The following is a 13,410-nucleotide window of genomic DNA, read 5'->3' as shown; positions in this document are numbered from 1 at the left end:
TTACTTTACATGTGAATGGACTAAATGCTCCCATCAAGAGACACAGACTGCTTGAATGAATAGAAAAACAAGACACATATATATGCTGCCTATAGGAGTCTCACTTCAGAACTAAAGACACACACAGACCAAAAGTAAAGGGATGGAAAAAGATATTCCATGCAAATGGAAATGAAAGGAAAGCTGAGGTAACAATATTTATAACAGACAAAAATAGACTTTGAAACAAAAACTGTAACAAGAGACAAAGAAGGGCATTACATAATTATAAAGGGATCAACCCAACAAGAGGATATAACACTTGTAATTATCTATGTACCCAACATAGGAGCACCTAAATACATAAAGCAAATATTAACAGACACAAAGGGAGAAATTGACAGTGATACAATAATAGTAGGAGACTTTAACACCTCATTTACATCAATGGATAGATCATCCAGACAGAAAATCAACAAAGAAATATTGGCCTTAAACGACACATTAGACCAGATGGACTTAACAGATAAATACAGAACATTCCATCCAAAAACAGCAGAATGCACGTTCTTTTCAAGTGCACAAGGAACAGTCTCCAGGATAGATCACGTGTTAGGCCACAAAACAAGTCTGAATAAATTTAAGAAGACTGAAATCATATCCATCATCTTTTCTAACCACAACAGTATGAAACTAGAAATCAATTACAAGAAGAAAACTGGAAAAAAACACAAACACGTGGAGTCTAATCAACATGCTATTAAACAACCAAAGGGTCAACAAAGAAATCAAAGAGGAAATTTTTTAAAAACTTTGAGACAAATGAAAATGGAAACACAACATTCCAAAATCTATGGGATGCAGCAAAGGCAGTTCTAAGAGGGACGTTTATAGTGATATAGGCCTAACTTAGGAAACAACAAAAAAAATCTCAAATAAACAATCTAAATTTACACCTAAAGGAAGCATAAAAAGAAGAACAAACAAAACCCAAAGTTAGTAGAAGGATGAAAATAATAAAGATCAGAGCAGAAATAAATGAAATAGAGACTGAGAGAACAATAGAGAAGCTCAATGAAACTACAAGCTTGTTTTTTGAAAAGATAAACCAAATTGATAAATATTTAGCCAGACTTATCAAGAAAAAAAGAGGGCCCAAATAAATAAAATCAGAAATGAAATAGAAGTTACAACTAAGACAACAGGAATTCAAAGGATCATAAGAGATTACTATGAACAATTATATGCCAACAAATTGGACAACCTAGAAGAAATGGATAAATTCCTAGACACATATAATCTTCCAAGACTGCATCAGGAAGAAATAGAAAATATGAACAGACCAATTACTAGAAATGAAACTAAATCAGTACAGTCATGCACAATTTAATGACAAGGATACATTCTGAGAAATATGTTGTTAGGCGATTTCATCATTGTGCAAACATCATAGAGTGTACTTACACAAACCTAGATGGTATAGCCTACTACATACCTAAGCTATATGGTACTAATCCAATGGGACCACCATCATATGTGTGGTCTGTCATTGACAGAAATGTTGTTATGCAATGCATGACTGTAATCAAAAAACCCCAATAAACAAAATTCCAGGACCAGGTGGCTTCACAGGTGAATTTTACCAAACATTTAAAGAATAGTCAATACCTATCATTCTCAAACTATTCCAAATAATTGAAGAGAAAGGAATGCTTCCGAAATCATTTTGTGAGGCCAGCATTACCCTGGTATCAAAACCAGACAAAGGCACTGCAAAAAAATTATAGGCCGATATCCCTGATGAACATAGATGCAAAAATCCTCAACAAAATATTAGCAAATTGAATTCAACAATACATTAAAAGGGTCATACACCATGACAAAATGAGATTTACCCCAGGGATGTAAGGATGGTTCAATGTCTGCAAATCAATCAACATGATGCACCACATTAATAAAATGAAGGATAAAAATCATGATTATCTCAATAAATGAAGTAAAAGCTTTTGATAAGTTTCAACATCAATTTATGATCAAAATTCTCAACAAAGGGTGTATAGAGGGAATATACCTCAACATAATAAAGGCTATATATAACAGACCCACAGCTAACATCATACTCAACAGTGAAAAGCTGAAAGATTTTCCTCTAAGATCAGGAATGAGACAAGGATGCCTACTCTCACTACTTTTATTCAACGTAGTATGGGAAGTCCTAGCCACAACAATCAGACAAGAAAAGGAAATTAAAGGCATCCAAATTGGAAAGGAAGAAGTAAAACTATCACTGCAAATACGATACTATATATAGAAAACCCTAAAGACTCCACCAAAAAAATATTAGAACTAATAAATGAATTCAGTAAAGTTGCAGGATACAAAATCAATCTATAGAAATCGGTTACATTTCTATACATTAATAACAAACAATCAGAAAGAGAAATTAAGAAAACATTCTCATTTATAATTGCATCAGAAAGAATAAAATACCTAGGAATAAATTTAACCAAAAAGGTGAAAGACCTGTACTCTGAAAACTATAAAACATTAATGAAAGAAATTAAAGACAATACAAATAAATGGAAAGATATATTTTGCTCATGGATTGGAATAACTAATAATGTTAAAACGTCCATAGTACCCAAAGCAATATACAGATTCAATGCAATCCCTATTGAAATACCAATGGTTTTTTTCACAGAACTAGAACAAATAATTCTAAAATTTATACGGAACCGCAAAAGACCCTAAATAGCCAAAGCAATCTTGAGAAAGAAGAAGAAAGCTAGAGGTATCATGCTGTCTAATTTTCAAGCTATACTACAAAGCTGTAGTAATCAAAACAGTATTGTACTGGCACAAAACAGCCACATAAATCAACGGAATAAAATAGAGAGCCTAGAAATAAACCCACACACATATGGTCAATTAATCCATGACAAAGGAGGTAAGAATATACAATAGGGAAAAGACAGTATCTTCAATAACTGGTGCTGGGAAAACTGGACAGGTACATGCAAAAGGATTAAATTGGACCACCTTCTTACACCATATTCAAAAATAAACTCAAAATGGATTAAATAGTTAAATGTAAGACCTGAGACCATAAAATTTCTAGTAGGAAACATAGTCAGTAAGCTCTTTGACATTGGTTTTAGAAAATTTTTTTTGGATCTGTCTCCCCAGGCAAAGGCAACAAAAGCAAAAATAAACAAATGAGACTACATCAAACTAAAAAGCTTTTGCACAGCAAAGGAAATCACCAACAAAATGAAAAGGCAACCTACTGAATGGGAGAAAATATTTGCAAATGATGTATCTGATAAGGGATTAATAGCCAAAATATATAAAGAACTCATACAACTCAGAATAAAAAAACAAAAAATCCAATTAAAAAATAGGCAGAGGACCTGAACAGATGTTTTTCCAAAGAAGACATACAGATGGCCAACAGACACATGAAAAGATGTTCAACACCACTAATCATCAGAGAAATGCAAATCAAAACCACAATGAGATATCACCTCACACCCATCAGAATGGCAATTATCAAAAAGATAACAAATAACAAGTGTTGGCGAGGAGAAAAGGGAACACTGTACACTGTTGGTGGGAAGGTAAATTGGTGCTGCCACTAGGGAAAACAATATCAAGGTTACTGGACTTGTCATGGTGATCATTTCATAATGTATATAGATGTTGAATCAGTATGTTGTACACCTGAAACTAATATAATACTGTATGTCAACTATACTTCAATAAAAATAAGTGAAGGAGAAATAAAAGTTTTCTCAAAAAGAATTGAGGTAATTTGTAACCAGTAGACATGCCTTGCAAGAAACGTTAAAAGAAGTTATTTCAAGAGAAGGAAATGATATAGGTCAGAAACATGGATCAATGTATAGAAAGAAAGAGTGTTAGAGAAGAAATAAAAGAAGGAAAATAAAACTCTGTATTTCTATTTTTCTTAATTTATCTAATGGGTAATAGCTTGTTCAAAATAATATCAACAATATTTCAGTGACTATAGCTTATAGATACATGAAATGAGTAACAAAAATTTTATAAGGAATAGGAGGGAGGAATTGAGACCACACTGTTATCAGGTACTTGCACTACCTGCATAGAGCTATAGTATTATTTGAAAGTGAACTTGAATTAGTTGTAAATGTATATTGCAAACACAAGGGCAACCACTACCACTAAAAAAAATAAAATAAGAGACATAATTAAAGTGCTAAGAGAAGATAAAAAAATGGAATCAAACAAAATACTCAAAACCAGAGAAAGCAGAAAAAGAGAGGAAGACAAAAAAAGAAATAAAGAACAGTGGCAATGAATAGAAAACAGTAACAAATATGGTAAGTATTACTCCAACTTTATCAATAATCACTTTAAATGTCAGGGGTTTAAATACACCAATTAAAAGACAGACACTGTCAGAATGGATCAGAAAACAAAACCTAATTACATATTGTCTACAGAGAAACTACTTTTTATATAAAGACACATATAGATTAAAAGCAAAAGATGGAGAAAGACATATCACACTAACGGTAATCAAAAGGAAGCTGGAGTAGCTATATTAATATCAGAGCACATTTCAGAGCAAAGAAAATTATCAGGGATAAATAGTGGTAATACATAATGATACAAGAGTTAATTCTCCAAGAAAATATAACAATACCTAATGTATTTGTGCCTAACAACAGAGTATCAAGATACATGAGGCAAAAACTGATAGAACTACAAGAAGAAATAGATGAGTCCATATTATAGCTGGAAACTTCAACACCCTTCTATCAGTTATGAACAGATACAGAAGACAGAAAAATCTGTGAGGACACAGTTGAACTCAATAGGATGATCAAGGAACTGGATTTAATTGATATCGATAGAATTCTTCATCCAACAACAACAGAATACACATTCCCTCAAGCTCACCTGGAACATTCACCAAGATAGACCACACTCTGGGCCATTAAAACACATCTTAACAAATTTAAAAGAATAGAAATCATACAATATCTACACTCAAACCACAAGGAAATAAAACTAGAAATCAATAACAGAAAGATAACTGGAAAACCCCAAGATACTTGGAGATTAAACAACACACAACTAAATAACTCATGGCTCAAGGAAGAAATCTTAAGAAAAACGTAAAAATATTTCAAATTGAATTAAAATAAAAATACAATTCTCAAAATTTGGGGGATGCAGTCAAAGCAGTGCTTTGAGGCAAATTTATAGCATTGAATGCAGCTATTAGAAAAGAAGAAAGATCTAAAATCAATTTAAACTTACACCTTAGGTATGTAGAAAAAGAAGAAATTAACCCAAAGTAAGCAGAAGAAAAATATATAATCAAAATTACAGCAGAAATCAATGAAATCAAAAACAGGGAATCAATAGAGAAAATCAACAAAACCAAAAGCTGGTTGTTTGAAAAAAAAATTAATAAAATTGATAAATCTCTAGCCATGTAACTAAGAAAACAAGAGAGAAGTCACTAAATATAATATCAGAAGTCAAAGAGGGGGCATCACTATTGAACCCATAAACATTAAAAGGATAATAAAAAAGTATTATGACCAACTGTATGCTCACAAATTCAATAACTTAGATGAAATGGACCAATTCCTTGAAAGATACAATCTACCAAAATTCACACAAGCAGACATAGATAACCTGAATAGGTCTATACTGTAGACTAAATATTTGTGTACCACCAAAATTCATATGTTGAAACCTATTATCCTAATATAATGGTATTTGGAGGTGGGGCCTTTGGAAGGTTATTAGGTTATGAGGGCAGATCCCTTACGAATGGGATTAGTGCCCTTATTAAAGAGACCCCAGAGAGCTCCTTCATCCTTCTACTATATGAGGACACAGCAAGAAGATGGCCATTTGAGTGAGTAAGCAAGCCTTCACCAGACAATAAATCTGCCAGCGTCTTGATCTTGGACTTCCAGCCTCCAGAACCCTGAGAAATAAATGTTTGTTGCTTGTAAGCCACTCAGTCTATAGTACTCTCTTATAGCACTCTGAATGGAGTAAGACAGTCTATATATATTAAAGAAACTGAATCAATGGTTAAACTTTTCCAAACAGAAAGCAACAAGCCCAGATGGATTCATTAGCAAAATCTACTAAACATTTAAGGAAGAAATTATACCAGTTTTCTACAATTTTTTCCAAAAAATAGAAGCAAAGAGAATAATTCCTAACTCCTTCTATGAGGCCAGTGTCATCCTAATACTGAAACCAAAACCAGACAAAGACCTCATGAGAAAGGAAAATTAAAAATCGGTATCAGCCATGAATGTATATGTAAAAATTCACAACAAAATATCAGTAAATAAAATCCAGCAATGTGTAAAAAGAATTATACACCCAACCAATTGGGATTTATTCCAGGTACACAAGGCTATTTCAACCTTCAAAAATCAATTAAGTAATCCATCATATCAACAAGCTAAAGATGAAAAATCATATAATTATATCAATAGATGCAGAAAAAGCATTTGACAAAATCCAACACTCATTCATGATAAGAACTCTTGGCAAAGTATGAATAGACGGGAACTTCCTCAACTTGATAAAGGACATCTACAAAAGACCTACAGCTAACATCATACTTAGTGATGAGAAACTAAGATCTTGGATGCTTTCCTACTAATGTCAGGGATAAGGCAAGGATATCCACTCTTACCACTCCTATTCAACATTGTGCTGGAAGTCCTAGCTACTGTCTTACAAGACAGAAAAGGAAATAAAATGTATACCAATAGGGAGGAAAAAATAAAACTATCATTGTTCACAGATGACATGATTGTCTATGTAGAAAGTCCCAAAGAGTCAACAACAAAAACTGCTGGAACTAACAAGCAGACTATAGCAAGGATACAGGATAAAGTTAATATACAAAAATCAATTGCTTTCTTATATACCAGCAATGAACCATTGGCATTTGACATTAAAAACATAATATTGTTTATATTGCCACCAAAAAAAGAGAAATACTTAGTATAAATCTAACAAAATATGTGCAAGATACATGAGGTAAACTATAAAAGTCTAATGAAAGAAATCAAAGAAGATCTAAACAAATAGAAAGGTATTCCATATACATGGACAGGAAGATTCAATATTATCAAGATGTCAGTTCTTCCCAACTGGATCTATTGAGTCAGCACAATCCTAATCAAAATACCAGCAAGTTATTTTGTGAATATTGACAAACTAATTCTAAAATTTATATGGAGAGGCAAAATACCCAGAATAGCCAACACAAAATTGAAGAAGAAGAAAGTTGGAGGACTGATACCACTCGACCTCGAGACTTACTATAAACCTACAGTAATCACAACAGTGTGGTATTGGCAAAAGAAAAGACAAATAGATCGGTGGAACAGAATAGAGAACCCGGAAATAGGCCCACATAAATATAGTCAACTGAACTTTGACAAAGGAGCGAAGGCAATACAATGGAGCAAAGATAGTCTTTTCAACAAATGGTGCTGGAACAACTGGACATCCACATGCAAAAAAAAAAAAAGAATGAATCCAGAGACAGACTTATATCCTTCATAAAACAACTCAAAATGGATCATAGACCTAAATGTAAAACGCAAAACTATAAAACTCCTGCAAGATAACATAGGAGAAAATCTAGGTGACTTGGGTTTGGTGGTGACTTCTTAGATAAGACACAAAAAACACAATTCATGAGAGAAAAAAATTGATAAGCTGGGCTTGATTAAAGTTTGGAATTTCTGTCCTGCAAAGGACATTCTTAAGAAAATGAAAAGACAAGCCACAGACTGGGAGGAAATATTTGCAAAGCACATATCTGATAAAGGATTGTTATCCAAAATATACAAAGAACACTTAAAACTCAACAATAAGACAACAAATAACCCAATTTTTTAAATGGGCAAAAGATCTGAACAGACAACTTAACAAAGAAGATATAGAGATGGCAAATAAGCATATGAAAATATGTTCAACATCATATGTCATTAGGGGATTGCAGATTAAAACAGCAATAAAATACTACTACATACCTATTAGAATGGCCAAAATCCAAAACACTGACAACACCAATGGTTGGTGAGGATGTGGAGTAACAGGAACTCTCATTCATTGCTTGTGGAAATGCAAAAAGTTACAGCCACTGTGGAAGACAATCTAGCAGTTTCTCACAAAACTAAACATAGTCTTACAATATGATCCAGATATCATGATTCCTGGTGCTTACCCAAATGAATTGAAAACTTACATCCACACAAAAGTCTGTACATGAACATTTATAGTAGTTTTATTTATAATTGCCAAAACTTGGAAGCAACCAAGATGTCCTTCAATAGGTGAATATATAAACAAACCGTGGTACATTCAGACAATGGAATATTATTCAGTGATAAAAAGAAATGAGCTACCAAGACACAAAAAGACATGGAGGAAACTTAAATGCATATTACTAAATGAAAGAAGCCAATCTGAAAAGCCTATCAAACCGTATGATTCCAATTACATGACATTATGAAAATGCAAAACTATGGAGAAAGTAAAAAGATAAGTGGTTGCAAGGGGTTCCAGGGGAGGGAGGAAGACATGAGTATGTGAAGCACAGGATATTTTTAGGTCAATGAAACTATTATTTTGTATGATACTGTAGTGACAGATACATATTATACTTGTTTGTCAAAACTCATAGAAAGTTTAATGCAAAGAATGAATCTTAATGGAAACTATAGACTTTAGTAAATAATAACATATCAATATTGGCTCCTCAATTATAACAAGTGCACCACACTATTGCAAGATGTTAATAATAGGGGAAGTTGGTGAGGGGCCATGAGAGGTGCTATAGAACCTCTCTGTACTTTTTGCTCAGTTTTTTCAATAAACCTAAAATTGCTCAAAAAACATAATGTTTATTAATTTTCAAAACAAGATAATGGACTGTTAAAAGCAAAAACAATAACAATATATTTTTTGCTTGAAAAATTAAAAATACTATTAACATATGACCAGCAATTGCACTGCTGGTTATTTATCTCAGAGAAATGAAAGCTTTATTCACACAAAACCTGTATACTAACGTTTATAGCAGCTTTATTTATAAGAGCAAAAAACTGGAAATTCAAATGTCCTTCAATGGGTGCATAGTTAAACAAACTGTAGTACATCTATACTATGAAATACTACTCAGCAATAAAAAGGAATGAACTAGTGATACACATAAAATATAGATTAATCTCAATATAATTATAATGAGTGAAAAAAGCTAATCTAAAAGGATATATAATGTATTATTCCATTATTAAAAATTCTAGAAAATACAAACTAATCTATAGTAACAGAAAATATAATGACCAACAGATCAGTGGTTTCCTGGGGACTGAGTGGGGGGCAATGGAAGGATTGATTACCAGGCATCATAATTAGCTTTTAGGGATAATGGGTAAACTCATAACCTTGATGGTACTGCTGGTTTTATGTGTGTAATCATATCACAAAACTGAAAAATTTGTTCATTTGAATATATGCAGTATATTGTATATCAGCTGTACCTCAATAAGGCTGTACCCCCTTTAAAAAAGGAATGAAAAAAATTAATAAAGATGCAAATAATTATGAATGAATTTTGCCATGTAAAGCAAACATGATAATATCTAACAGGATTTCCAAAAAAAGATATATTTAAAATATACATGTCAATTTTATATAGGTCAGGAGAAACGTAAACAAATTTAATACGTACTAGGGTCCTTTTTACTATCCAGAGGAAAGGAAAGGATGCTGACTAAATTTAAAGTTTAAGAAGTAAAGTGCACTTGTTCTAATATGTAGAGTAACCACTAAAGAAAAGATACAATTTATAACTTTAAAACAAGTGGGAGGAAAAAGGAATCCTTTTAAAAATTAATTTAAATGAAGGCCAACAAGAAACAAAAAGAGGTAGCTCAAAAAGTCCCATTCCATTAGCAATAACATTAACCAAAATAGATAAATTTTCTTATACAAGACACTGATTAAGTTAATAAAAATGCAATAATACGACGTTTCCAAGAGACTCGTCTAAAACTTAAGAATACAAAAAGATTTAAAGAAAACAGATGCAAAAGTTAAACCCTAAAAACATTGACCAGAGTAAAACTCATATACTAATATCAGATAAAATGGAATTTGGTGCTGAAACATTGCTAGACATAAAGAGAGACACTTCAAAATGATAAAAGCTTCAATTCAGAAAGAGAATAAAAATTTTATATTTGTAAATACCTAATTATATAGCTTCAAAACATATAAAGTGAAAATTCTCAGTACTATAGGCAGAATAGGTAAATCCACAATCAGATTAAGAGATTTAGGCATATTTCAATAATTAATGCAAGCAAAAAGTAAATTCCACAAAAAGAAAAAGTGAATAATTTAAAATCTGACCTAATGGACCTATAGAAGATATTGTTCCCAATATTGCAAAATATAAAATATTTTAAGGCATACATACAGAATTTTAAAAAATTGAACATATAATGCCATAAAGCAAGCCTCAACCCATTTCAAAGAAGAGAAACAATATGAAACAGGTTATTTGAACACAATGCCACAATTCAATGAATGAGATATTAAGAATTATAGAAAAGATAACTAGAAAATCCCCTCATGTATCAAAATTGAGAAATACACTTCTAAAACATCCATGAGCCAAAAAATAAATCATTAGAAAATATTTTGAATTGAAAAATAACAAAAATGCTACTTATCAAAATTGTATTTTGTTGCAAATTTGAAGCTATTATTAATAAAACTGCTGTAAATCTTGTACATGACTTTTTGTGGATATATGCACTAGTTTCTCCTGGCTATGACAAAGTATGTAGTGGGGCTGCTGGATCATAAGAGAGGTATATGTGTGGCTTTATTAGAAAGTACAAAACAATTTTCAGAAGTGGTTGCACCATCTTATAATTGTATCAGCAACACGTGAACATTTCAAGTGTTCCACAGCCTCACCAAGTCATGGAATTATCAATCTTTTTCATTTTAGCCATCCTAGTGTCTAGTGATACCTCATTCTGGCTTTAATTTGCATTTTGCTTGACTATTACTACATAACAACCTATCCCCAAACGTTTCCTTTTAAAAAATAATCATCACTTATTTTGCTCCATGAATCAAATTATCATGCTATCACATGCGTGGAGCCTTGACTGGGAAGATTCAAACAAGTGGGCACTAGAAAACCTGAAGTTCCTGAAGTCTCTCTCTGTTTCTGTCTCCGTCTCTCTCTCTCTCTCTCCCTCCCTCCCTCTCTAAATTGATAAATTTCTAACCATAGTCTTCAGGAAAAAAAGAGAGAGGAGATACAAAGGGATATCACTAGAGATTCTACAAATATTAAAATGATATAAAGTGATGTTATGAATTCTTTTGCCAATAACTTTGACAATTTAAGTGAAATGGAAAAATTCCCTGAAAGACACAAACTACCAAAAGTTCTTTCAAGAAAAAAATAGATAACTCAAATAGTCCTATATCTATTAAAGAAATTGAATTCACACTTTATAATCTTCCCACCAAAAAAAGTCGGGCCTAGATGGCTTCAAGGTGAATTTTACCAACTATTTAAAGAATAAATAATACCAATTTTATACAAATTCTTTCAGAAAGTAAAAGAGGAGGGCACACACCTAAACTCACTTTATAAGGCCAGCATCACCTTAAGGTCAAAACCAGACAAAGACATTACAAGGAAAGAAACTACAGACAAATGTTTTGCATAAAAAGAAAAAAATCATTAAAATTACTAGCAAATCAAATCCAGTAGTTTATAAAATGATACTACATCATGACCAAGCAGGATATTCCCGGGATAAACTCCAGGAATAAACTCCAGGAATTCGAGGGTAGTGTAACATTCAAAACCCAATTAGGGCCAGCCCCGGTGATCTAGTGGTTAAGTTCGATGTGCTCTGCTTCCGTGGCCTGGGGTTCAGTTCTGAGCACAGACCTACACCATTCATCTGTCAGTGGCCATGCTGTGGCAGCGGCTCACATACAAAAAATGGAATATTGGCAACAGATGTTAGCTCAGGACAAATCTTCCTCAGCAAAAAGAGGAAAATTGGCAACTGATGCTAGCTCACAGCAAATCTTCCTTAGGAAAAAACAACAACAACAACAATTAATATTGGTTAATCATATTAACAAGTAAAAAACAAAGCCACATAACTATCTCAAAGCTTGCAGAAATTGCATTTCACAAAATGCCACATCTACTCATAATACATAAAAACTTTCAGCAAATGAGGAACAGAAAAGAACATCCTTAATCTTATAAAGGACATATAAGGAAAACCTACAACTGCCATTGTGTATTATGGCAAAAACAGAATGTTTGGCCCTAAAATCAGGAATAAGGCAAGCATGTTCACTCTTGTCATTTCTATTCAACGTTGTTCCAGAAGTCTTAACCATTGCAAATAAAGCAAGAAAAAAATAATAAAAGGCATAAATTGTTTAAATGAAGAAGTAAAATAAAATTGTCTCTATTTTGAGATGATCAGCTACATAGAAAATCCTAAAATATTTATTAAAAAACTAATAGAAATAACAAGTGAGTTTAGCAAGATGACAGAATACAAGGTCAATTTTTTAAAAACAATTCCCTATAATAGCAAAGAAAAATTGAAAAAAATTTTAAAGATATAATTTACAAGAGCATCAAAACTAAGAAATACTTCAGGATAAATTTTAAAATATATGCTGGACGTGTACACTGTAAACTACAAAAGTTAGCTGAGATAAATTAGTAAAGACTTAAATAAATGAGGGAAATATGAATCAGAAGACTCAACATTACAAAGACAGCAGTTCTCTCCAGATTGGTCTAAAGATTCAACACCAGCCAAATTAAAATCCCAGCAGGCTTTTTAAAAATAGAAATTGACAATCTGATTTATAGATTTATATGGCAAAGCAAAGGATCTAGAGTAGGCGAAACAATTTTGAAAAAGAAGAACAAAGTTGGACACCTTAATCTGCGTGATTTCAAGGCTTAGAATAAATCTACAGTAATTAAGAAAGTGAAGTATTGGTGAAAAGATAGGCCATCCAGTTATGATCAATTGATTTTTCAAAGAGGGTCAAGGTAATACAATGGAGAAAATTAAATCTTTTCAACAAATTGTGCTGGAACAATAGGATGTTCGTATGATTAAAAAGAACCTTAACCTCATACCATATATAAAAAGAACTCAGAATGGATCATGACCCAAACATAAGAGCTAAAACTATAAAACTTTTAGCATAAAACAAGAAAAAAAATCACGACTTTGGTTTGGGGAAGCGGATTGACTGGAAATTTTTGAGTTGTTGGAAATTTTCTTTATCTTATTGTGGTGGTCATTTTAA

Source organism: Ceratotherium simum, chromosome 13 (genome assembly GCF_057802395.1).
Source record: "Ceratotherium simum simum isolate JZ-2026a chromosome 13, ASM5780239v1, whole genome shotgun sequence".
Taxonomy (NCBI): Eukaryota; Metazoa; Chordata; class Mammalia; order Perissodactyla; family Rhinocerotidae; genus Ceratotherium; species Ceratotherium simum.
Note: the sequence above shows the minus strand (reverse complement) of the source record.